Source organism: Sarcophilus harrisii, chromosome 5 (genome assembly GCF_902635505.1).
Source record: "Sarcophilus harrisii chromosome 5, mSarHar1.11, whole genome shotgun sequence".
In the NCBI taxonomy this organism is placed as follows: Eukaryota; Metazoa; Chordata; class Mammalia; order Dasyuromorphia; family Dasyuridae; genus Sarcophilus; species Sarcophilus harrisii.
In genome coordinates this window covers 105,707,943-105,734,563 of record NC_045430.1, presented here as the reverse complement: position 1 = coordinate 105,734,563, position 26,621 = coordinate 105,707,943, and the positions used below count along the sequence as shown (strand labels likewise).

The window sequence follows — 26,621 nt, the reverse complement described above, 5'->3', positions numbered from 1 at the left end:
TGTAAGGAGTGGAGAGCTTGGAATTTGATATTCCAGAAGACAAAGATTTAGGCTTACAACTAAACCCAGGAAAACTGGACAAAATTCTATGGGGAAAATGGATCTTTAACAAAATAGAGGACATCCAAGCATTTGTGATTGGGAAAAAACAAACAGCTGAGTAGAAAAATTAAAATATAAACATAAGGAGTCAGAAGAAACATAAATCATAGGAAAATAAATAAGTTTAAACTATTTACATTCTTACATAGGAAGATGACCTCAGAACTTTATCAGTACCAGGGGACATAGAGTAAATATAATTGGACAGAAAGTTTGCATGTGATTATATTATGTTTGGATGATTTCAAAATCAGAATGGGATGTGTGGGGAAGAGGAATGTATGAGAGAGGAAAAAAGGAAGAGGAAGAATTGGGTACATAAAGAGGAGTTTGTATAACAATGGGAACAGTAGTGGAGGGGAGAGGGATGACAATTAAATTTCACTTTCATCTGAATTGGTGAAAGGAGGAAAGAATACATATTCACAGAGTTGGGCATAGAAATGCCATTTATGCAATGGGGAAATTGGAAGAAATGAATAAAGGAAAAGGGGGGGGAGTAAAAGAGAGGAAGAAAGGGATGGGGGAACCTTTTTTCTGCCAAGAGCCATTTGGATATTTATAACATCATTTATGGGCCATATAAAATTATCAACTTAAAATTAGCATGCTACATTTGGTCAAGCATTTTGTTAACTCATATTTAATGTGATGGCTGGAACTGCTTCTCTTTGGCGAGCTGGTATTGATGATGTTGCTATTTGCAACTTCTTTTCCAGGTTATGTCAGTCAGTCTGGAGTACAATAGATTTTGTGATGGTAAGTTCTGAAAAGAACTGCTCACAGCAGTAAGTTGTTCCAAACACAGATGCATATTTCAATGTATGTCTTCTCAAGTGGGAAATTCATCATTGCTTATGTAACATTTATAGAACTGAAGCAGTGGGAGGTTGTTGTACCTAGCCTTCAGCTCTTCATCGCTTTGTAGCTGAATGATTTCATGTTGTAGATTATCAGGCACATCAGCTGGTTCTGCATTGAATGGTGTATGAAAGATGTTCAGTTCCATTTATTTACTTTTCATGTCCTTGAATCTTTCATTAAGTACCTCAATTAGTTTTGCACATTCACCAGTATATTCAAGGTTTTTCTTCTTCCAGAATGGGGAAACGCACAGTTACAGCTTTCAAGTTGCACTCTCCATAGCTTTAATTTAACTTCAAATGATTTCACATTTAAAGCAGGGGGATGAGAAACTATTTGGAGCCCTCTAGCTTGATGTTCAGCTTTGAGAGGTACTTGGTAATGTCCATCATGAACATTAGATCATGTAGCCACTTGCCATCATGCAGGTTTTCTCTTTATCTCCACGAACAGCTTGATTACATCCTGCAGCTCATAAAACATCATGAGCATGTTCCCAGGACTCAGCCACCGTGCTTCACAGTGATAAACAAGATCACTATACTTTGAGTCAAGATCATTCAATAACTCCTTAAACTGGCAACCGTTAAACTCTCTGTTTTTGATGAAATTTATGTATGACATTACTATTGACATCAGATTGTTGAACTGCAATGACTGTGCACAGAGACTTTCTTGATGTATGATGCAGAAGCATATAATTAAATCACGTGGATCAGTCTAAAATAATTCAGTTCTTTCTCATCTCATCATCACTGGATCACGGTAGTTTTGCCACGGTGTGTTAACAGTTTTATAATGTGTACATTCCCAGCCTGTCTGGCACTGGCTGTCCTCTGAGTCACCACAATACAGGCCGACAGGTTGTAGGCAGCTGAGGAGAAGCATATGTATCTGTCTCATCCTGTACTCATATGTGTGTCTGTTCTGCAATGGACATTCCTTGCTTGTCTCTCAAAATTTACATTATTATCATGGTTCATTTAATATAAATTTATGTTGCTATGATAAAAGCTCCTACATTTATTGAATTTTGAATCCTGCCTGCAGTTGTCTTGGCAGGGCCAGACCAAATAATTTCATGAGACTTATACAGCCTGTGAGCTGGATGTTCCCCACCCCTGGATTAAGGGAAGCATTAGTCAGAAACAAAACAAACTCAAAGACAGAGCAGGGGAAAAAAGAAATGGATTATATATAAGAGAATAGAATGGGGGAAATACAGAGTTAATAATCATAAGTGTAAATGAAAATAGGATGAACTCCCTCATAAAACAGAGGATCTCAGAATGGAATAAAAACCAGAATCCAATAATATGTTATTATATAAGACACATATGAAAAACAAATGAAAAATTCTTGGGTGATGACTGAGATTACCCAAAAAGTATAAATGCCAGAGTCATTGTTAAAAGTTAAAAGTAAAAAGTGTCAGGGCAGCTAGGTGGTACAGTGGGTAGAGCACCAGCCCTGAAGTCAGGATAGTTCAAATCTGGTATCGGACACTTAACCCTTCCTTGCTGTGTAACCTTGGGCAAGTCCCTTAGCCCCAATTGCCTCTGGTGGGGATGAGAGGGTGGGGGAGGGGAAGTACCCCTGGGGAAAATTTTATGTACCTTTTAAACTAAGTCAAATATCTTTGATCACTGAAGATACATTCATAAGGTCATAGATTTAGAGCTGGAAGGCAACTTAAAGGTCATTTAGCTTTTTTCCAGGTTAGGTAACTGAAGCCTAGAGAGATTAAATGATTTGCCTAAAATAACTGAAAAGACTGAATCGATCCTATATCATTTATTTATTGATTCTAATGACAATTACTTGCTTTCTCTGAACTTAGTCCAGAATTCAGCCAGCATGTAATGGATTAAGTTTAGAAATTCAGTTCTCCTCCTAATTACTAGTCTTGCCTCAAGAAATTTAACTGACTTTGGGATTGTGTGTGACTGCAAGGGAGTCAATCTGATGTCTTTATACTACCAAGGTATTCTTCAAGGGTCTGCTGTTTCATAACTGAACTCAAATAATGAGCTTCTTCTTCTTCTTCTTCTTCTTCTTCTTCTTCTTCTTCTTCTTCTTCTTCTTCTTCTTCTTCTTCTTCTTCTTCTTCTTCTTCTTCTTCTTCTTCTTCTTCTTCTTCTTCTTCTTCTTCTTCTTCTTCCTTCTCCTTCTTCTCCTCCTCCTCCTTCTCCTCCTCCTCCTCCTCCTCCTCCTCCTCCTTCTCCTCCTCCTCCTCTTCCTCCTCCTCTTTCTTCTCCTCCTTCTCCTCCTCCTCCTCTTTCTCCTCCTCCTCATCTTTCTTCTCCTCCTCCTCTTCCTCCTCCCTCTTTCTCCTCCTCCTCCTCCTCCTCCTCCTCCTCCTCCTCTACTCTTCCTCCTCCTCCTCCTCCTTTTCCTCCTCCTCCTCCTCCTCCTCCCTCCTCCTCCTCCTCCTCCTCCTCCTCCTCCTCCTTTCTTCTTCTTTCTATCCTCAAGGGAATTAATTTAAAAAAAATAAAAGGAAGTATTAAATGTCTGAGGTCAGATTTGAACTCAGGTACGGTGCTTTATCCACTGCACTGTCGAGCTGCCCCCAAAGGGGATTTTTGAAAAGAATTTTTAAAAATCATCAGGAGAATAGAAGAAGTTTCAGAAAATATGCCAACCAACTATTTATTCCAGAACTGACTTTAAAAAAAAATTATTTATTTAATACTTAAATAAAACTAGAAAAAGGAAAAAAAAAGACCAATCCCCCCAAAAAAACATTGTCATGTGCTACAGAACATAAGGATTAAAAATGTGTAATAAATTTCCATTTCAATAAAGCACATATAATAACAGAAGACATTGTATTCAGAACTCTCTACAATGAGCTCTTCTTAGTCTGATGATAGAAGGTGTATGTATGATTACTGGCCTCAATTACTAAATTTCCAACCAATCTTGTTGTTCCCTGAATTTCAGCTTTGTAACAAGACATGTTGCTCTTAATTCCATAATGGCATCTGTCCTATTCTGTTTTTTTATTCTGTGCTTCAAACCTATACAGAGTGAACTGTCCTTTTGCTTGGGGTCTTTGGCATAAATAGAGGCAAGGCATTACACATTTATTGACAGGCAGTATATCCCTGCTATTAAATGTTATCTTGTGCAGAGATTTGCCTCAATTTACTCTTTTGTTAAATTTCAATCATGATATTGCACAGACATTAAGGGTCAGGATTCAAAACCAAATTCTGTGACAAGTTCAGCAACTTTTCCCTGGAACACATTGCCTCTCTTGGGTAACTCGTTTGTTTAGTCAAGGTCAGTCAAAAAGCATTTAATGAGTACCTGCTATGTCTAGAAAATATGCTAAGTATTGTGGATACAAAAAATGTAAAAAGAGTTCTTACTCTTGAGAAGTTCATAATCTACTGGGAGAAAGAACATTCAAACAAAAATATACAAAAAGCTATATGTAGAATAAATAGGAAATAATAGAGAAAGAGTAGTAGAATTAAGATTGATTGGGAAGGCTTTCTCTAGAAGGTGGGATGTTAGATGGGTCTTCAGGAGATGGAGATTAAGAGAGAAAGCATTTTCAGGAATAGGTGACAGCTGGAGAAAATGATAGGACCCAAAATATGAACTGTCTTGTTTTGGGAACAGCAAAGAAGCTGGAGTCACTGGACCAAAGAATATGTGCAGGTAGGTGTAAAATATAAGATAGTTGGAAAGGCTGGGGATGGGGGTGTTTTAGATTATAAAAATCTTGAGTAACAAACATTCGATTTTTTTGTATTTGGTCCTTGAGGTGATAGGGAGCCATTGCAATTTGTGTTTGAGATTCCTAAGGGCTTCTGAGAATCTACTTTTTTCCACCTTCAAATAAAGTAACATTATTTGCAGCTGGACTATGTTTGACATCATGGCAGAATTCTCTTGCACTCAACTGTATTCATAGGATCATAGGCAACATTATGATGAGTAGGCTGCTTATGTGATGTTGTTTGAGTGATGTCAGGAAGGTCACACTACTTTTCAACATCTCTCCAATTGACCTTTCCCAGGTACCTGAAATTCTTTCAATACTTGTTTCTGGATAAATCAAATTTTAGAGTGCAATTTTTTTTTAGAGAAATGGCTAGACATATGATTCCATTGGGAACGATTAATATTTTAGTTTAGTTTAGCAGATCAGCTAATCAGTCACTTGGCAGCATTTGGAAGGGATTAGGACACAGAATAAATAAATTTTGGTGGGAATCAGGAAAAACATGGAGTGATAGAGAGAAAACAGGACTTGGATGAACAGTGCAGACATTGAGAAACTAGAGATTAGCACAAAGTATTGGGCACTGTTGTGGTAGGAGAAGATTTAAAAAAAAAAGCATGCAAGTATCCCAAAGTGTAATTTCTGCTCCACAATTTTGCCTACAGTGGTAGGTAAATGAAAGGAAAAAGAAAACTATCACCCTTAGTTCTTCTGTATCATTTTGGCTCAAGGCAGCTGAGGCAGTAGAAGAAAATAGATTAGGAAAGGACACTGCACTGCAACCCTAGTTTCAAGATCATAGATTATAGAAGCATTGATATAGAAGGGACCTTAAAGTTAACAAATCCAATGTTTATTTTGCAGATAAGGGAACTGAGCTACAGAGATTAATTGGCTTGCCCAAGGTCACATATGTAATGCAAGAGAGCTGCATTTTGAATTTGAAGCCTGGTTCTCTGACTGCAAATCTAGTATTCTTTCTGCTGCACCATGATATTTATCTAACTGTTATGGGACTCAAATGCCCAACACTTCAGTGCAGGGAAATCAGACAGCAGTTATCAGCTTTAAAGGAAGCAAGTGCTTTTCATCCAATGATTTCAGACATTAATTCTTTTGATAGCATAGCATCTTAGAACTAAGCGGCTATAAAATAAAGGAGAACCCAATCCACTATTAGTTTAATAATTACTACTCTCTTAGAATTGTCAGGTCTAGTTTTGTTGGAAGGAAAGCTTCAGAAGAGGATAAATATATATGTTCTGAGTGCAGAGGAAGAAAAGAAGATGGAAATATGGAAATTAGGAGGGAAAAGTAAAGAGCATAAATAAACAAGGAAGAAAAAAGATACCCTGTTATTCCAGTTGACTAAGTTTTCAGTTGCTACTTAGCTTCAAACCTTGGCTCACTGATGCTTTGATTGATAGTGAGACCTAATATATTCAGGTACCTCATTGCTCTATTTATTCATAAGAATCAGAATTCTAATCTGTACATCACTGTTTGGGGCTTTCTGCTCTCTTGAACTATGAAGTTTTAAACTAATTACATTTAAATCCCTGGGATAGAGAGGAAAAATTGATAAGAGAGTATAGAAAAAAGATCAAAAGAGTCCTAAAAGGTGATTATGTCCAAGGATAAGAAGTAAATAAATAGTAAGGATGGTTTTTCATAAAATTTAATGAAGTCACATTTTAAATTTTCTGATTCCCTCAATGGCTACCTTTCATTCCCACACTGTTTTTTTTTTAATTTAAAAATTTTTTGTTTTCCCTGTTTTTTTGGGAGGTTATACATTTATACACTATTATATTTAATGACTTTGTATATTTAAAAATTAACTTTTAATTTATGCCATATATTTTTATATGTACTTGTCTTCCTCACAAGAAATATAAACTATAAAATAGAAATTTTTTTCATTCTTGTACTTGTGCCCTAATAAATACTTGTTGAATTGCATTTGTTATGTATATGAATAAACTTTGTTTCATGAATTTCAAAAACAGCAGTAAACTTATTCAGGAATTATATGACTGGAAAAGGAGATGGGTAACTCATAATGTGAAAGCATGGGATAATAGGAAAAACTTGATGAATATTCCAAAATCTCACAACCTATTATACATTTTCTTGGCCACTGAAATTAGGTACTATTGTATCCTTTTTAAATATCCTTTCTTTATCTAGAAATAAATAAATAAAATAAGTAAATAAATAAATAAATAAGCTTCCTTTTATTAATTGTTTAGTGATGTAAAGGCATTTAATTTTATTTCAACATAGTGTTATGGGCCAAAACTTGAAACAAAGTGCTAAGTCAGTGGAATTGATAGAGACAATGGTTATTTAGCATGGTGCTTAACATTCTCTAGTTCAGTACATGCACTTAGTACTTACTATAGTTCTACAAGATTCACATCTTTCATAAGACAGCATATATAAGCTAGGAGCCTCAGCCAGGATTCAGTCGGGGAGATTCAGAAGCCAGAGAAGATAGGAGGGAGAACCAAGGCCAGACTGAAAGGCTCCAGAAAGCTGCCCAGACCCAGGAAGGAGATAATAAAGGATCTGGACTATAAGAAAGCTAAGCAGGCCATAGGAAAGGAGACAAAACTTGGAAAGAGACAATAAAGGATTTGGACTTTAATCCCTGGCTACACTTATGGTGATTACTGAACGGAAATGAAGGCTGCCTCCAGAGACCCCAAGAAAACCCCAACAAGAAAACATTACATTTTAAAAGAGAATATTATAATATAGAACTTGAACTAGCAGGATACTGGCATCAGGCCACCCCTAAAAGAGCGGGAAAGAGAAAAGAGAAAGGGAGAAGGGAGAAAGAGATATCTTTAGTAGCGAATCAAACTCTTTCAATAAATCCTTTTTTTTAAAGTGCTTTCTCCATTAAGAAAAAAAAGATCAAGAAAAAAGGAACATTCTTCACAACAATGTGGTGATTCAGGATAATTTCAATTGATTTGAGATGGAAAATATCATCATCTAGAGAGAATTATGGAGACTGAATATGGATTGAAGCATGATATTTTCATTGTTTTTTTTTCTCATGATTTTTTCCATTTGATGTGATTTTTTTTTCACAACATGACGAATATGGTAATGTGTTTTAAAAAATTGCACATATTTAACCTATATTAGTTTACTTGCTGTCCTAGAGAAGGAGGAGGTAAGGAGAAAAATTTGGAATACAAAGTCTTATAAAAATGAACGTTGACATCTATTTTTACATGCCTTTCAATCCTTTTTAATATCTAGATAGATAATATTGGAAACTGTGGAGATAGCTTCCAAGTTTTATCTAAGATGCAACTCAACTACTACTCCACATTCTTTATTCTTTACTACAAAGTCATTATTCATCTTTCTCATTTGATTATCATAACTTACCAGAAGGTGAGACATGGTACTCATAGTTACTAATAGAGTTACTAATAGAACATGGTATAATAACAGGAGTATTATAATTTCCTTCCTTCCTTCCTTCCTTCCTTCCTTCCTTCCTTCCTTTCTTCCTTCCTCTCTCTTCATAGCCTGAATTACATTCAAATTAGTAGCAGTGTCCCTCATAACCTTAGCATACTTCCAAATGTGAGGAAGCAAGAAAGGTGATATTTTTGAGGATATTCATTACAAATGAACTTACCTTTCACTCCAAACCTTCCTTTCCCTCTATTGTACTTTCTATTTTAGCCAAGAACATTACCATTCTTTAATCTCCAAGGTCTCTAAACTTAGAGATTATCCCTTCTTCTTCAACCCCAATATATTCAATCAATTGCTAAGTATTTCTCTTTCTACCTCCACATTGTCTTTCACATCCAATTCTATTCTTGCTGTTTACACAGGCATCATCTTAATTCAGTCCCTCATCACCATTTATCTGAACTATTATAATATCTTTATTTTTTTAATATTTTGTTAAGAACACAAACTTTATTAATTACAGGATCTTCTTATTGGTCTCAAGTCTCTTGCTACTCTATTCCATTCTCCACATTGTTGCCAAAATGATTCTCCTTAATTGTAGATCTGACCATATCAATTGCCTATTGAATAAATTCCTGTAATTCGCTATTGCCTTTAGGGTCAAATAAGATTTCTTTAATTTGGCTTTTAAACCCTTCACAACTTCATTCCAACCTATCTTCTCAAGTTCCCTACACATTACATCTCTTCCCACACTCTGCTGTCCAAACAAAAATAACCTTTCTTTTTCTCATCCCACATACTCCATCTTCTGTCTCCAAGACTTATCTCTACCCTCCTCTATTCTCCATGTTTGAAATATACTCTTTCTTCTAGATTCTCTCACTTCATTCAGGAATTAGCCCAGCAGAACCAAGAGAACATTGTACACAGCAACAAGATTATGTGATGATCAATTGTGATGGATTTGGCTCTTTTCAACAATGAGGTGATTCAGGGCAATTTCAATAGACTTGTGATGAAAAGTGCTATCCATATTTAAAAAGAGGATACTAAATGTGGATCAAAGCATAGCATCCTCACCTTTTTGTTGTTTGCTTGCTTGCTTTTTTCCTTTCTTGTGTTTTTTCCTCTTTTGATCAGATTTTTTTCTTGTGCATTATGATGAATATGGAAATCTGTTTAGAAATATTGCACTTGTTTAAACTATATTTTGCTTTCCTGGGGAGGGGGAAAAGAGGGAGAGGGAGAAAAATTTGGAATACAAGGTTTTGCAAAGGTGAATGTTGGAAACTATCTTGAAAGCAAATATTGTCTTATTTTTCTATTTGTATAATCAATATTTAACACAATATTTTAGACGTAGTAAGCAATTAACAAATGCTTCATTCATTCATTTTATATTTATTCCATATAAGCCTATTTATATTTAGTAATTATGGGTGGGTGGGGGCTAAGAAGGTATTTTCTAAGCAAAAGAATTGGTAATTCTCCCTTTCTGATATCCACTTATGTATAACTATGAGGTATGTTTTTAATCATTGTCCTTTTCTCACTTCCAGATGTATGTATGTGTGTGTGTGTGTGTATGTGTGTTTTCCTTAAACCTGCCTAGGGAAGATCAAAGGGAAATCAAAGTCACCTAAAGGGAGATGAATTTCCCCCAACTTTCCCTGTTTTTCTTTCCTCAGCATGGACTGTTTCAGGTCTAATAATTGGTTCAGATGCATTGTGTTACTTTCTACTTTGGGAATTATAAAACACATATTAATAATATCTCTTTTTAATCTAGTGTGGAATTGGTGGGGAATACCTTATAGCTTTATTAATTGCTCCCTCTGGTTATATCACTACTCATCTGCCTTCTACTCAGCTGCATATAACCCCAAAGGGCATATACAGAAATTAATGCAGAAAGGAAGAATCACATGATCTTAGAAAAACTGGTTTCTTTAAAACAAATGACAAAACAGAAAGCAAACAAATTCTTGATGGACAAGGACTGAAAAATAAACACTTCTTTCTCTCCCTAGGAAAAAAAAAGAAGCAATAACTCTAATGTCCTCCTATCTTTGTACATTTGTATTTGTCTATTCTGATAAGATGTAAACTCCCTGAGAAGAGCAACTATTTAATTTTTGCCTTTGTATTCCAGCACTTAGCCTACTGTCTTTTATGTAATAAGTGCTTACAGAGTGCTTATTGCTTAATGAATTGATTAGGAAATTGACAATAATCCTAAACTGTTTCCTGTTATAAAAATCAACCATTCAATAACTGTATTTTCTCTGATTCTATATTACTATGTATTATACAACATCACTATTTCTGAAGAATTAAAATTTCAAGTGACCCAAAAGGCAATGAAATGATTTATGGTCAATGAAAGTGGACTGAAGCTTATGATGTATAAAAGATGGGGTGTAATTATATATTACATAGGAAATGTATTATAAGAGGTTATTTATATACTGAAAATAAGGGAGAGCAAGGCATAGCTAGCCTGGGTGTTGCCTTAGTACTCATGGAATATTAAAGACTTGAAGGAAGGTCTCCATTATATTGGCTTGACTTTCTTTGGGTATTTATGGGAAGATGTGTATAAGAACTGCTTAGGAAGAGAATGTGTGGATGGGTTACCATCTGCCCTAGTAGAATAATATAATATCAGTAAAATCACTGAGTCATTAAAAATATTGAAAGAAGGCTTGCTCATGGTTGACAGCAAGTAAATGATTTGATATATTTTATATACCTGGTATTCAAATCTATGTTATTGTCTTATATGACATAGTAGATAATTTTCACTTTAACACATTTATTATAAGCTGAATAAAGTGGGATTATTAAAAGCGTACCTTCACTTTAGTGTCTAGACTCTCTGGAATACTTAATAATTTTGTGAGTTTAACACTTGTTCTGTGGAACAGCATGAAGGCTTTGCTAATAGGTCCAAGTCGAAGAGGAAGCATCTGCTTTAGGTCCTGGCAATCTTCCTTTTCCTTAATCTGATCTGTTCCTTTTTTCAACAGATGTCTATGTATTGCAGACCCAGGATGAATAATGATACTAGGATTTTTTTTTCATCTTTGTACTTTTTATTAGCACTTAAAAACTTCCTTATTTCATGTACCTATGCATGACATCTATTTTGTATACTTAGGCTGAGACCTGTGTTTCAATTCAACAAGCATTTATTAAGCACCCACTCTGTGTGAAGCATTAAGTATAGAAGATAAAAACCAAATGATTTCTGCTGTCAAAGAGCTTATATTCTGGGTGGGGGCAGGGAATAAAATTTGTACACAAATATGTGTAATAGGATTGGGTGGAATTGATCAGGACACCCCTGACTAACTGATTTCTTCTTAGCCCCGTATTAGGAAGGTAATACAGTGTTAAGGTCTTAATGTCTTCACTCTATCATTTCTTTAACAGGTATGAAGAAATTCTCTGAGCAAAACTATTGGAATTAGAAGGCATCTTGCCATTGGCTGGCCATGCCCCTGGTGAGCCTTAAAAAAAACCAAACTACTTTCTAGGGAACTTGTAAAAAACGAAGGCAGGAGATAGCTTTATAGAGTGTCATATACATGAATTCATCAGGGGGTTGCAATGTGAAGAAGAATAGACAGAGGAATCCCAGCCCAGGGATCCACCAAGCAGGTTCTAGGGGAATAGAATGAAAACATCATGAGAAGGAAAAGAACATGGGACCCTGAAGTGCCAGAGCTGTTAGCTGCATTGGCCACGATGGACGCTTCTCAATGAGTGAAATCTATATATATGTGTACTTTTCCCACTGATTTTGTATGTAGTTATGAGGGACTGCACTCCAGTATAAAGGAGAATTTTTATAACCATTTTTAGGATAATGACTTCTTAGTAAATACTTTTGATTTGGGTTAATTATGTCTTTTAGTTATTAGAAATCAGGGTATGGCAGGGATGGACCCATAGAATACTTTGAATCCAACCTGTGAGTGTGAGTAGCAGGGGAAGCTACACATGTAACTAAAAAGAACATATAAGAAAACACAAAGTGACTTCAAGAGAGAGAATGTTAATAACTTGTTGGGTTAAGAAAAGTCTCATGTAGAACTTGGCATTGTCTTTGTAAGGAAAACAGGGAATCTATGAGGGAGAAGGGAGAAGGGATGTATTATAGACATAGGAGAACACTTGTAACAGGGGTCGAGAGACAGGGAATGGAAGAACTTGCCTGAGGACCAGCTAGCAGATGAATATCACTGGAACAGAGAATATGAGAAGGGTAGGAAATATGAAATAAGACTAGAAAGGTAAGGATAGTTATAAGAAATAAGACTAATAAGGTAAGTGAGGGCCAGATTTTGGAGATGCCAGACTGAGGACTTGCATTTTATCTTAGAGGCAGGCAATGAAGTAGGAAATAGTTTCAGGAATGATCTGGCCAGGTCTTTGTTTCTAAAATACCAATCTGACATCTGTTGGGAAATGGATTGGAAAGGGGAGAAATGGGAGACAGAGAGACTGATTAGAAAGTGAATTGAATAGTCCAGTTAAGAGGTGATTGGAAGAGAAGAAAATGAAACTGAAAGTTGTTGTGTTGGTAAAATCGACAAGACCTAATACTCGATTTATATGGAGATCGAGAGAGGGAAGAGGAAAAGAATACTCTAAGACTGTGAAACTTCGTGCCCAGAAGGAAGTGGGTATTAAAAAAGGTGGGAATTTGGGGTGTAATGAAGAGTTTGGGACCATATATTGGTTATTATAACTGTTAGAAATATATTAGTAAAAAGTCATCTACAAAACTCCTACTCTCATAGGGTTCTATGATGATTATGATAACTTGATTCATAAGGGTGATGTAGACTAATTGAATGCTATGATGGGGATTATAAATTCTGCTTGGTTTTACTATACAAGAAAAGCTTCAAGCAGTCTTATAGTACATGATATATAACAACCAGCTCAGATAAGTAAGAAGAGGCTCAATCTAGAAAGTTAGTTGCTAGAGGTTGAATATTTTTGGTCATGGTAACCCATGAAATAGCTCAAATAAAATTGACTTTGAATCTCGGATAGTTCCCTTCAATTTCTAAGATGATGATGGTAGAAGGGCACAAAAGAGAAGACAATGTGCTGAGTCATAAATTATAATTTTAGGTTATCTATAAACTTTGATTTTACTATGTTATTCAATGTGAGATTATTATTTAGTGACAATTATCTTTATATAGATATTTCTTAGATATGAATACTATAGTCTGTCAGGTACTACAGTTCTCCCATTACCACCTAGCTAATCACAGAAGAAGCTAGGTAATACAATCGATAGAATACAGGGCACAGTGTTAGGAAATTCTGAGTGAAAATTTGGTCTCTGATACTTATCTGATACTCTGATACTACTTGGGCAAGTCACTAAATTCTTCTCTGTCTCAATTTTCTCATCTGTAAAAGAGGGAGAATACTACCTATCAATCAAGACTGAAGAGGATAAAATAAGAAATGTTTGTAAAGCACTTTGCAAATTTTAAAATACCATTTAACTGCTGGCTATTATCATGATTATCATGCCATCACCATTATTTCTAAATAGATGTACTATAATTATTTCAATATCGATATATCTCAAAGGGAACTCATTATGTTTCCCTCATATATATGAAGAGGACAGTGCCATTTGTTCAGTCACCCATGTTCATATCCTTTAATTCTTTTTACTCTCTCATCCCTAATAGCTAATCAGTTGTCATTTTTTTCTGATTTGACCTCTAAAACATCTCTTGCATCATTTTCCTTTTCTATAGTCATACAGCCACCATTTTAGTTTAGGTCCTAATCTAGTGATTAGTATCATCTTTTGTGGACTATTGTAATAATCTCCTAATAGGTTTCCTTGACACTAGTCTCCTCCCAACCCCCTCTAATTCATCTTCCACCCAGCTGCTAAAATGATATTCCTCCAGCATAGGCCTAACCATGGCACTCCCCTGCTTCATATGCTCCAGTGACTTATGAACTCCAGTTGTTAATATTCACTCCCTCCTGAAATTACCTTCTATTTACTTATATGAACATCTTATAATTGGCCCTTTTCATTCTGTCTTCTGATCTCATCTCTTGATTATCAAATCTGATGGCTTTTTCTCGTCTCTTTCTTCTTTATCTCTCAGCAGCATTTGACATTCTCTGCCTAAGTATTTTTTTTTCTCTATGGATTTATGTGACATTGTTCTCTCTTGGTTGTGTAGCTATGTGACCACTCCTTCTTATCCTCCCTTTCTGTATCAATATCCTGTCTTGTTTTGTATTGACTCTTTATGCTTTCTTCTCTTAATAATCTCATCATCTCTAAGGTGATTATCATTTTTATGTTCATTCAGATCTCTCTCTCTCTTTCTGTTTTTTATCTTGCTGTTTCTCTCTCTCTCTCTCTCTCTCTGTCTTTATCTGTCTGTCTATCTGTCTCTGTCTCTTTCCCCTAGCTTTTCTTCTGAGCTACATTTTCACATCACAAACTATTAATTGGATATTTAAAACAATGATTCATAAGCATCTCAAACTAAACAAAAGCACCTCAAACTAAATATTATTCCCCCCAATTAATACCTCTTTCAAACCTCTCTATTTCTACCATCTTTCTAATCACTGAGGTTCATAACTTCATTACTATCAATGGCTCCTCGTATATTTAACCCATTATTAAACCTTGTCTTTTATACCTCCATTCACTCTCTTATGACTGTTCCACTCCCCCTACTCAATGTATCTGAAATTCATCACAACCTATCAAAATTGCCAGGAATAATAAGAACATAGGATCACAGATCTAAGACAGGAAGAGACCTCCATACCATTTAGTCTAATTCTGTCATTTTTTACAAATGAGGAACCTGAGGTCTAGACTCAGGGATGTTAATGTTAAGGATTATCAAGTTCAATTTTCTTATTTTTACAGATAAAGAAACTGATGTGAGGTGACTTACCCAAAGCCACATAGCTAATTAGATCTGGGACTGTATGCAGTTTATGAACTCACATATTGTTTCCAAAAGACTTTAGAGTATGTTGCTAGAACATGATCTAGGACAATATCATATAATCATTTCTTGCTGAATTGCAGATTTTTGCATCCATCAGCCCAAGAGCCTGACACTGTGTTTATCTCTGAGCAGTCTAAAATTCACAAGGGACTTCATATTTCTTAATCAGGAGACAATACAAATCTCAGAGGATTGGTTATTGCATGGAAAGTACCTCAGGCAAGTTGTCCAAGATGAATTTAAGACATTCTTAGTATGAGTGTTTTAACCAATTTCAGTTTCTAGGAGAGTCGGAGGTGGACGGTTGGCAATTAGCTTTATTCAGCCTGATGTTCTAATTATTCAACAATTATTGATTTACTCACTTGAGGTATAAGATCAGTCATTGAGGCACAACCGCATTAAGCCATTAGACTTAGTCTGAACATAATTTAAAACATAAAGAATCAAAACCTTAATTCAAAGACATCAAATAAAATGATGTTTGTAAAGTGCACCTGGCACCTTGTAGGTGCTTACTAAATGTTCCATGCAGATCCCAATAAGGTCACACTTCCCTAGAGAGTGAAACACTCGATTATATATATTTAGCTCTTACACAGAACAACAGAGGTGAAAGTCTGACAATCTCATTATTACCTCCAGAGATACCAAATCATCTTAAGTATGTAGGGATATGAGTCTTAAATTTCTGGGCACTCTCTCTGTAAATAGGGAAAGTTCCTGCAAGACTTGAAAGATAAAATCCTAGGATACCTGCCATGAATGACTTAGCTGATTTTTAGCTGCCACTGAAGTAGGGTGTATGTGGAAGGCAGTGCTGCAAAAAAGCATTGAATTTGAAGTCAGAACATAGTTCAAATCTTGGCTTTGCCACTTCGCCTTTGATCTTATTGTGTAATCCTAGGCAAATCACTTAGCCTGTCTAGATCTCAATTTCTGAAGGGTTTGGATGAAGTTCCCTCCACCTCTTTTAAGTCCCTTAAACCCAGATTGACGTAGCATTATTTCCAGCAGCCACAAGGTGGAACTATTGCATCGAAAATTCATGTAAAAGCTTCGGAAACAGTAGATTTCTCCAGGCTACAAAGGCAGATACTGGAAGGAGAAGACTCTAAGGAAATTACTTCCCGATAGCAACTCTATGATCCTAGAGTGTAAAAAGAAAGATGCCTCTGGTGAGACGCGTCTTTCAAGAGTTGGAGATTAAGTAAATGGTGCAGAGAGAGATGAAAAAGGTTCAGTAAGTACTGAATCAATGAATTCACCTTTCTCAATACAGTTCTAAGAGTGGAAGCATTACTATCACTATAACAGTCAGACCTTTATTTTACTAATTATGTCAGCTGGATAGCATAATGGATAGAGTGCAGGATTTGGAATCCTGAAGTTTGAAACCAGCCTCAAATACTTATTAGTATGTATGACTCCTGGCAAGTGATTTAAGTTCTGTTTGTCTCAGTTTCCTCATTTGCAAAATGGATTTAATAAAAGTATTTTTAAAAATAGGGTTCAAATGAGGATCAAATGAGAAATATGTGTTTTTTTAATTTTAAAATAGTATTTTATTTTTCCAAATACATGCAGAGATAGTTTTCAACATTCACCTTTGCAAAAAACTTTTTGTTCCAAAATTTTCTCCCTCTCCTCCCTTCCCCCTTCTCCAAGACAGCAAGCAATTTGATGTTGGTTAAACATGTGCAATTCTTCTAAATATATGTCCATATTCATCATGTTGTACAAGAAAAATCATATTAAAAGGGGAAAAACCATGAGAAAGAAAAAAACCCTAAGCAAACAAACAACAACAAAAGGTGAAAATACTATGACTTCAATCCACATTCAATCTCCATAGTTCTCTCTCTGGATGTGGATGACACTTTCCATCCCAAGTCTATTGGAATTGTCTTGAATGTATGTTTTTGTTTTTTTAAAAAATATATGTATATATGTAAATGTTTTATATTTTGTTTTACATACAAATTTATATTCAAATACAAATATTTTGCACATTTTCAAATGTTATATAAATGTTAGCTATTATTTCCCAAAAAAGTCCAAATGGACTTTACTTTCCAGTTCCTCTTAGAGAATCCAGTAGAGTATCAGAATATAAGAGAAAAAATTCAGGTGGGGGAAGGGGAGGGCAGGAAGACATTGAGACCTTATTAAAATCATCCAGGTAAGGTGATGAAATCCTGAATTAGGTTGGTGACTTTTTGAGTAGAGAGAAGGGAACAGATGCAAGAGTACTGGATAATGTCAAGGAGTTTTGAGATGGAAAGAAGGAAAGAAAAGAGAATTCACTGGCAAATAGCCTCAATTTTCTTGGCATATTAGCTCTTGAGAGTTGAGAGTATAGGAGAAAGGAAGATGTGGGAGATTTGAGGAGAGAAGAGAAACCTTGTAGTGGTGTGCAGAGTAAGATAGGGAAGATAAGGAATCTGTTTATGAGTGTTAAAGACTTCTAGTATAAGAAAAGGAGCTGGGGAGGAGATAAAGACAGTTAGGTGCTAAACTCCTTGAGAAAGGAATGAGATTGCCTTGGGGGCACCCACCCAAGTAATTTGAATAAGGGAAATTTTAATTTGAATGAATTTAAAAGGAGGAGAGTTTACTGAGTAATGGTGGCAAAGGTCTGGAAGTGGGAGTGGAGAGCAAGGAGAAAAAGTCACAGAAGTAATATTTGACATAGGTGAATTTTTACACCGGGACTCTAACTTCAAATTGATTCAAATTCACCCATGTGACGTAGCCTCTCAGTTCATTTACATTCAAGTGTTTTCCAGTCACATTCTATGTGAAAGGGGAAGCTAGGTGGTGCAGTTGATAGAGTACTGGACTTGGAATGAGATTCATGTTCTTGAGTTCAAATCTAGCCTCAGTAGCTGTGCGATCCTGGACAAGTCACTTAACCCTTCTTGCCTCAGTTTCTTCATCTGTAAGATAAACTGGAAAAGGGAATGCCAAAACCACTCCAGTATCTTTGCCAAGAAAACCCAAAATGGGCTAATGAAGAGTTGGACATGAATGATTCAGCAACAAAATTGATGGGGAATTCACTATCCTAGGTGCTAATATACTACAATGCTAGTATACAACAAAAAGCCAATCATTTCTGCACATAAGGAATTTACATTCCCCCGGACATAAAAGTGGGCAAAAATGAAGCAAATATATACATACATATATAAAATAATAATAATAATAATAGAAATATAAATAATATATAAATAAATATTAGTCATATACAGAGTATGTACAAACTTATATACAAAGTAAATCAAAGTGCTTCAGGAGGGACGTCAAACAACCTTGAAAATCAAAAAAGCCCTTGTGTAGGAAGGAGTATCTTCTCTGCCTTTGATTTTTTTTCCTTTTAACAAGCTTTGGCCAATTTTATTAAAAAAAACAAACACTTTTGTGCAGTTTATTTTTCCTTGGCCTTTTCTGGCATGCTTCTAATGAAATCAGACACACCTGGATCAATGATAGCCAGTGTAGATACCTCTAGTCCTCTAATTAAATGTTGTTGCTATTGTAGAAACCTATCAGTTTTGGCTAACTTAACATAATACTTGATCTGATTTTTGTAACACAGGACTGTTGCTGATGACCAATTTGACTTTGCTCTATCTGATTGTTTTCAGGATGTCTGTAACCTAACCTTTATTTGCTGCTTTTCATTATCAGCTGGAGCTTAGAATTAATGGACTATAGCTATTCTGTCAAAAAAAAATTTTTTTTTACAATCCAGTTGGAATTAATCATGATATTTAAAAAATGATATTGTTAAACAGTTTTCTCTCCCAGACCACATTAATTTAATGAAATTTATTAAGTCAACGAGCATTGTTTAGAGGCCAGGGATGATCTTGGAATCATGAAGAACAGGATTTCATATCCTGCCTCACAAACTAGCTGTGTAATTGCTGTAAGTCACTTAATCCTCAGTATTGTAAACTGGAGAAATTGCCAATCTGTATCAGTGGAAGGAGTTTTCATATGAGAATTCCCTACAGATAGGAAATCATAGAACTGAGCCAAAAAAATTAAATAAAATAGGAAGTATAGCATATACAAATGCAAATTACTTTGTGGGTTTATTTTACCTCCCCCATAGCACTAAACTTATTCATTCACTGACTGAATTTTCTTTTCCTTTTGTTTTTGTCATTGAGAGGATGGTTTGTTTTTTTAAGGTATGCCATGGTGTTATCTGATACAAAATAATGGTATTTTGACCTTTTCATTTCCAAATGTTAATTCCTCTATTATCTTCTCTAGACTCACTGCAATTGCTACCATTTTTAATATTATGTCAAATAGAAGTGGGGAAAGTAGTTTGTGACTTTTTTTTTTTAAATGAGGAATGTGAAAAAAAATGAGGCATGTGAAGTATGTTTCTTAATTTTATGTAATGTTGGTTTTTGGTTTGGTTTTGTGTGGACATTTTATTTTACTAAAGACAAATTCTCCTAGTCCTATTTTTCATTTTTTTAAAAAAATGAATCAACATTTTTTTCCAAAGGTCTATATTTGTTCATATGATCAATTGAGTTACAGAGACATCTATTTCTAAATCCATCAAGAATTGGAGAATCTTGGATTTCTCTTTTCATAGAAATATGACAAAATTGTTTGACAACCTAGTAGATAGTTTTTGAGAGTTTCAATAACTACAAACTTCATCCTCCTACTGTCAGCCTGGTAACATGTCTCTCTGAGCTTAGCTAGGTTGTTTTTCTTAAAACAGACATAGAGGTATGTCAACAGACCCATTCTCAAAGTCTTTTTGATTTGGAAGGACATATCAGAAATTGTGCTTTGTTGGCATAGTCTATTAAAATCCAGTCATTGGACTGGGACTTTTTGTGGTGGTTGTTGTTGGTGTGATATATTTGATAACTTTCCTCATATCAAACTCTAATATTTTAGCCAAGCTTTGAATTTTGAAGTGCTAGGAAAATACTACTTCATATTATTAACAAACTGTTTTTTGCAAGTGTCAATATGTTTAGATGATTAGAACTTAGATTTGTTATTTGATTTACTTAATACCACATAGCTTTTTAGGGGGAGAGTTGGGAGTAAAGTTGATGTGTTCTGCTAATATTACACACACTGTTTCCGTGTTTTTGCACAGGTGATTGTCTCCCATTCTTAGAATGTACCCCTTCCTCATCTTCATTTTTTAGACTCTTTAGTTTCCTTCAAAATTTAACTCAAATGCCACCTCCTACACGTGGAATTTTCCTGATCTTCCCAGCTGCTAGTTTCTTCTCTCTAAAATTACCTTGAGCTAAGGTACTATACATTTTTTTCCCCTTTGGATTCCTAGGACATAGTTAAGTACTTGGCAGTAATTGATTGATTTCCAATGGAATGCTTTTTCTAGTGAAAGAAATTATTATTTTCTATTACATTAACAAACAATTGTTACATTAGGATCATGGTATTTTTCCCCCTTTATTTCCTTATTCAGGGACCAGATATTGTAAGACAGTTGCTCACTGAAGAATGTTGCTAATAGATGAGATTGTTCCATCCCCTGGGTACATGCTCTGTGATCTTGGGCAGGACCCCTCCCAACTGGAAGAACTTACTTCTGTTTAGAGAGTAAACAGAATCTAATCCAGGTGAATTATTACCCTTCTAAGAAACAAGCCCATGTCATTGTACTCTTCTATTGGAGTTTAGGGTAACTCAGTTTATGAAGGAGAAAACCAACCAAAGTGGTTTGAGTAGAGATGGATTTCTTTGTCCAAATGGCTGGAGATGTCTGTCTCATAATTAAGACATGTTCTCAGCAGAAAGAACTAAAGACTTTTAGTCCATCCTTTAATTAATATGTCCACTCCTCATTAATATGTCCACCCCCTCTTTAATTGTTCATCAATCAGGATTGACTTTTACCTGTTAGGGGTGCCTTCTTTTCTTTTCTATTCCATTCCCTAGTTGATGGGTATCTCCAAAATTTTCAATTCTTTGTCATCACAAAAAGAACTAGTATAAATGTTTTTACATATATGGATCCTTTTCCCTTTTTTAATGATCTCTTTGGGATACAAGCCCTAGAAAGTGGAAGAAACTGCTGGATCAAAGGGTATGTAGTTTTATAGCCTTTGGGCATAGTTCCAAATTGCTTTCTAGAATAGTTGGATCAGTTCACAACTCTTGCAGAAATGCATTAGTATCTCAGTTTTTCTACATCCCCTCCAACATTTATTGTTATCTTTTCCTGTCATCTTAGCTGATCTGAGCGGTATGAGGTGGTACCTCTCAGTTGTTTTAATTTGCATTTCTATAATCAATAATAATTTAAAGCATTTTCCCCCACATGACTATAGATAGTTTTTATTTCTTTATCTGGAAATGTTCTGTTCATATCCTTTGACCATTTAGCAATTGGGTAATGACTTGTATTCTTCTTAATTTGATTCAGTCTTCTATATATATTTTAGAAATGAGGTTTTTATTGAAAACATGAGCATTAAAATTGTTTCCCAGTTTTTTGCTTTCCTTCAAATCCTGGTTGTATTGATTTCTGTGAAGGTCTTTTTCATTTAATATAATCTAAATTATCCATTTTGCATTTCATAATGTTTTCTGTCTGGTTTGGACATAAAGTTTTCCCTTTTCCATATGTCTTACAGGTAGACTTCTCTGTGATTTCCTAATTTACTTCTGGTTTCACCCTTTATGTCTAAATGAATCTATTTTAACCTTATCTTCTTATAGGATGTGATTTGTTGATCTATACTTAAGTTTCTACCATACTATTTTCCAGTTTTTTCCAGCAGTTTTCTCTCTTTCTTTCTTTCTTTCTTTTTTATTAATAGTGAGTTCTTATTCTAGAAGCTGGAGTCTTGAAGTTTATCAAATGTAGAGTATAGGCTAGCTCCCTGGAGGGCTTCAGGGTCAGTCAGAGTCAGGACAAATTAAAATCCTTGGTCTTTAGGGGGAGAAGTGAAGGAGACAGGCAAGCTGCCATGAGGCTTGCCAAAGATCTCTCCTGGATTCTGGAGTCAGGAGTCTTCAGCCTCTCTCCTCCTCATCCTGCTGCCAAGTGCCTCTGACTTTCCCCTCCACCCTCCAATCCTTGCCTATGATTATCTCACTACCAAACATTCAGCAAGCATCAATGGTGAGGAGAGCCATTATCCAAATATATGCTAATAGAGCCATTGTCTCACATCAAATAGATAGCTTTAAGTGCTCTCTTGTCTGATTCAGAGTTTCAGCCCTCTACAATCAAAGAGTAAATTAATCTAATCATTTACTACTGTATCTTGTGTACCTAATCTTTTTCACTGATCCACCACTCTATTTCATAGCCAGTACTAAATAATTTTGATGATTGTCACTTTATAATATAGTTTTACATCTGGTATGATTAGATCACCTAGCTTTGCATTTTTTCCCATTAATTCCCTTTATATTGTTGACTTTTTGTTCTCCCAGATAAATTTTGTTATGATTTTTTCTAGCTGTATAAAATTTTTTTTGTATTTTAATTCGTGTGGCACTGAACAGATGAATTAATTTAGATAGAATTATTATTTTTATTATATTAGCTTGTACCACCCATGAGCAATTGATATTTTTCTAATTGTTTAGATCTGATTTTATTTTTGTGAAAAATATTTTGTAATTGTGATCATATAGTTACTGAGTTTGTCTTGGCAGATAGACTCCCAAATATTTTATATTGTTCACAGTTATTAAAAAGAATTTCTCTGTCTTTTGCTTCTGGGATTTGTTGGTAATATATAAAATGCTGCTGATTTAGTGAGTTTATTTTATAGCCTGCAGCTTTGCTAAAATTGTTAGTTGTTTCAAGTAGTTTTTAAATCGATTCTCTAGGATTCTCTGAGTATACCATCATATTATCTGTAAAAAGTGATAGTTTCTGCTCTTATTGCTAAAGCTAACATTTCTAGAACCAAAGTGAATTATAGTGGTGATAATGGACATCTTTGTTTTACCCTCAGTCTTATTGGGAATGCTTCTAGCTTATCCCTTTTACATAAAATGCTTGCTGATGGTTTTAGATAAATACTGCTTATAATTTTAAGGGAAACACCATTTATTCCTATACTCTCTAGAATTTTTAATAGGAATTGGTGATGTGTTTTGTCAAGACCTTTTTCTGCATCCATGGATATAATCACATTATTTTTGTTAGTTTTGCTATTGATATGGTCAATTTTCCTGATAGTTTTCTAAGTATTGAACCATTCTTTTTTCCCTGTATAAATTTTACCTGGTTATAATGTATCATCAGCATGATAAGTTACTGTGAATCTCTTTTGCTAACTTTTTATTTAATTTTTTTGCATTAATATTCATCAGAGAAATTGGTCTATAATTTTCTTTTTCTGTTTCAGCTCATCCTGGTTTAGGCATCAGCATCATATTTGTGTCTTAAAAGGAATTGATCAGGGCTCTTGTCAATTTTCCAAATAGCTTATACAGTTTTGGAATTAGTTGTTCTTTAAATGTTCGGTAGAATTCACTTGTAAATTCACCTTGCCCTGGAGATTTTTTCTTAGGGAGTTGATTGATGACTTGTTCTGTTAATTCTTCTGTTAATTTAGGAAATTTATATTTTTATAAATATTTATCCATTTATCTTACATTGTCAAATTTATTGGCATATAAATGGACAAAATAGTTCCTAATTATTGCTTTAATTTCCTCTTCATTGGTGGCGAATTCATTCTTTTTATTTTTATATTGGTAATTTTGTTTTCATCTTTCTTTTTTAAATCAATTAACTAAAGTTTTATTTATCTTGTTGGTTTTTTATAAAACAAACTTTTAGTTTTATTTATTAGTTCAATGATTCTATTACTTTCAATTTTATCAATCCCTCTTTGATTTTCTGAATTTCTGATTTTTTATTTAATTGAGAATTTTTAATTTGTTTTTTAGTTTTTTTTTAATTGCACACCCAATTTGTTGATATTTCCTCTTTCTATTTTATTCATGTAAGCATTTAGAAACATAAAATTTTTCCTAAGAACTGCTTTGACTGCATCCCATAAGTTTTGGTAAATTGTCTCATTTACATTTTCTTTGATGAAATTATTGATTGTTTCCATGATTTGTTGTTTGATCCACTCATTCTTTAATAAATTAGATTATTTAGAGGTGGAGCCAAAATGGCAGAGAGGACACATGTTTCTTTCTGAGCTCTCCTACTACCATCACACTAATTACAAAATTCAGTCTCTGAAATAGTGGTGAACTGGCAGAATCCACGAATATGGGGAGTGCAGCAAATTACCAGCAGAAGATAATTTTGAAAATTGCCAGAAAAGGTCTGTTTTGATTGGGTGCAGGAGAAGGCAGGGAGGCCAGATGCAGGTAGGGAGGCAGAGCATGGAGGCCAGTGCACGCTGAGCAGACCCAGGGTGAGGTGCAGTCTCTGAGGGGTAGAGAATCTACAGGGACTAATCTACCATAGTGTTGGCTACTCTTCCCTGGTTGCAAGACAGTAGATCAGCAGAGAAGTTATAAAACATCTAACACAAACACAAAAAGTAAAGAGTGTACCCCAAAGCGCTGGAGTCTCATGGGATCTGGCCACACCTACCCAACATTGGGAGAGACTCAGCCACTGCTGCTTCCTGGTTTCTATAGAGGAAGCTTGGAACTTTCTTGCCCTAAAAGCAGATCCTAACTTTTTTTTTTAATGAGTAAAAAGGCAAAGTGAGCTCTAATTATAGATAGCCTCTATAGTGAAAGAGAAGAACAGATTTCAAACCCTGAGGAGACTAAAAGCAGATTGTCTCCAGATGAAACCCCAAAGGATGATATAACCTGGTCCCCACCATACAAAGCTCTCTTAGAAGAAATTAAAAATGATCTTAAAAGAGAGCTAGAAGAAAAATGGGGAAAGGAAAGGAAAACGTTGCAAGAGGGTTTGGAAAAGGCATATAACTCATTAAAAGATAGATTGCAAAAAGAAAACAACTTCCTGAAAAACAGAATTTGTGAATTGGAAAAGGTGAAGAACTCCCAGGAAAACAGAATTTGTGAATTGGAAAAAGAAAATTACTCCTTAAAAATTTTGCAAAATGGAAAAAAAAATTCCACAGCACAAAAAAATTCATTTAAAAACTCAATTGGACAAATACAAAAAAAGTAAAAAAAGTAAATGAAGAAAATAATTCATTAAAAACCAGAACTGAACAAATAGAAATGAATGACTTGAGATATCAAGAATCAGTCAAGCAAAACCAAGAAAAAGAAAAAAAAAAGAAAAAAGTTAAATACTGACTTGGGAAAATAGATCTAGGAGAGATAATCTAAGGATTATTGGATTCCCTGAAAACCATGATGAAAAAAAAGAGCCTAGACACCATTTTTTAGGAAATCATCAAAGAGAACTGCCTAGATGTCATAGAATCAGAAGGTAAAATAGCCATTGAAAGAATTCATTGAACACCTCCTGAAAAAGACCCCAAAATTAAAACCCAAAGGAATGTAGTGGCTAAATTTCAGAGATACTGGACCAAGGAAAAAATATTACAAGCAGCCAGAAAAAAAACCAATTCAAATACCAAAGAGTCCCAATAAGGATTACTCAGGATCTAGCAGCTTCCACATTAAAGGATCAAAAAGTCTGGAATCTGATATTTCAAAAGGCAAAGGAACTTGGAATGAAGCCAAGAATAAACTATCCTGCTAAACTGAGCATTTTCTTCCAGAGAAGAAGATGGGCATTCAATGAAACAAGTGAATTTCATTTATTTCTGATGAAAAAAAAAGCGCTAAACAAAAAATTTGATCTCCAAATATAGGACTCAAGAGTAGCATAAAAAGGCAAAAAAAACTCTTGAGAATTATATTTCTGTTATGGGTATACATAGAGAGTGTATGTATAATTTGATTTTACTATTATAATATAAAAAAAGGAACTAGAGGTGGAAAGGGGATTATACCAGAAAAAGGGAAAAGTGGAGGTGAAAAAAGGGAAATTATTTCTCATGAAGAGGCAAAGGGAACCTATTGTATCTGAGGGAAAGAAGGGAGGAGATGAACATTGTGTGAATCTTACTCTCATCAGATTTGACTCAAAGAGAAAAGACATATTGGTTTACAGAGAAACTTCTCTTATCTTATTGAAAAGTGGGAGGGGAAAAGCAGAAAGGGAAGGGGTAGGCTAAATAGAAGGGAATACAGAAATAGTAGGGGAAAGGTATAAGAAAGGGAGAGGGATTCTAAAAAGGGAGGGATTCTTAAGGGGGAGGGCTGCTTGAGGCAAGTGGTGCCCATAAGTTAAATACTGGGGAGGTGGGTAAAGGGAAAAGGAAAGAGAAAAGTATATTTTAGGGATAATAAGATGGCAGGAAATACAGAATTAATAGTTTTAACCATAAATGTGAATGGAGTGAACTCTTCCAATAAAGCAGAGATGGATAGCA

The 26,621-nt window shown here is 34.9% G+C and overlaps 1 long non-coding RNA gene across 1 annotated transcript in view; it reads left to right on the top strand.

Moving 5' to 3' along the window:
* The first annotated feature begins 4,379 nt into the window (after positions 1-4,379).
* Positions 4,380-26,621, top strand: part of LOC116419242 — a 73,131-nt gene continuing 50,889 nt past the window's right edge. Inside the window, exon 1 of the long non-coding RNA XR_004229497.1 lies at positions 4,380-4,638. This is a non-coding gene — a long non-coding RNA (uncharacterized LOC116419242). The remainder of the gene's footprint in view (positions 4,639-26,621) is intronic.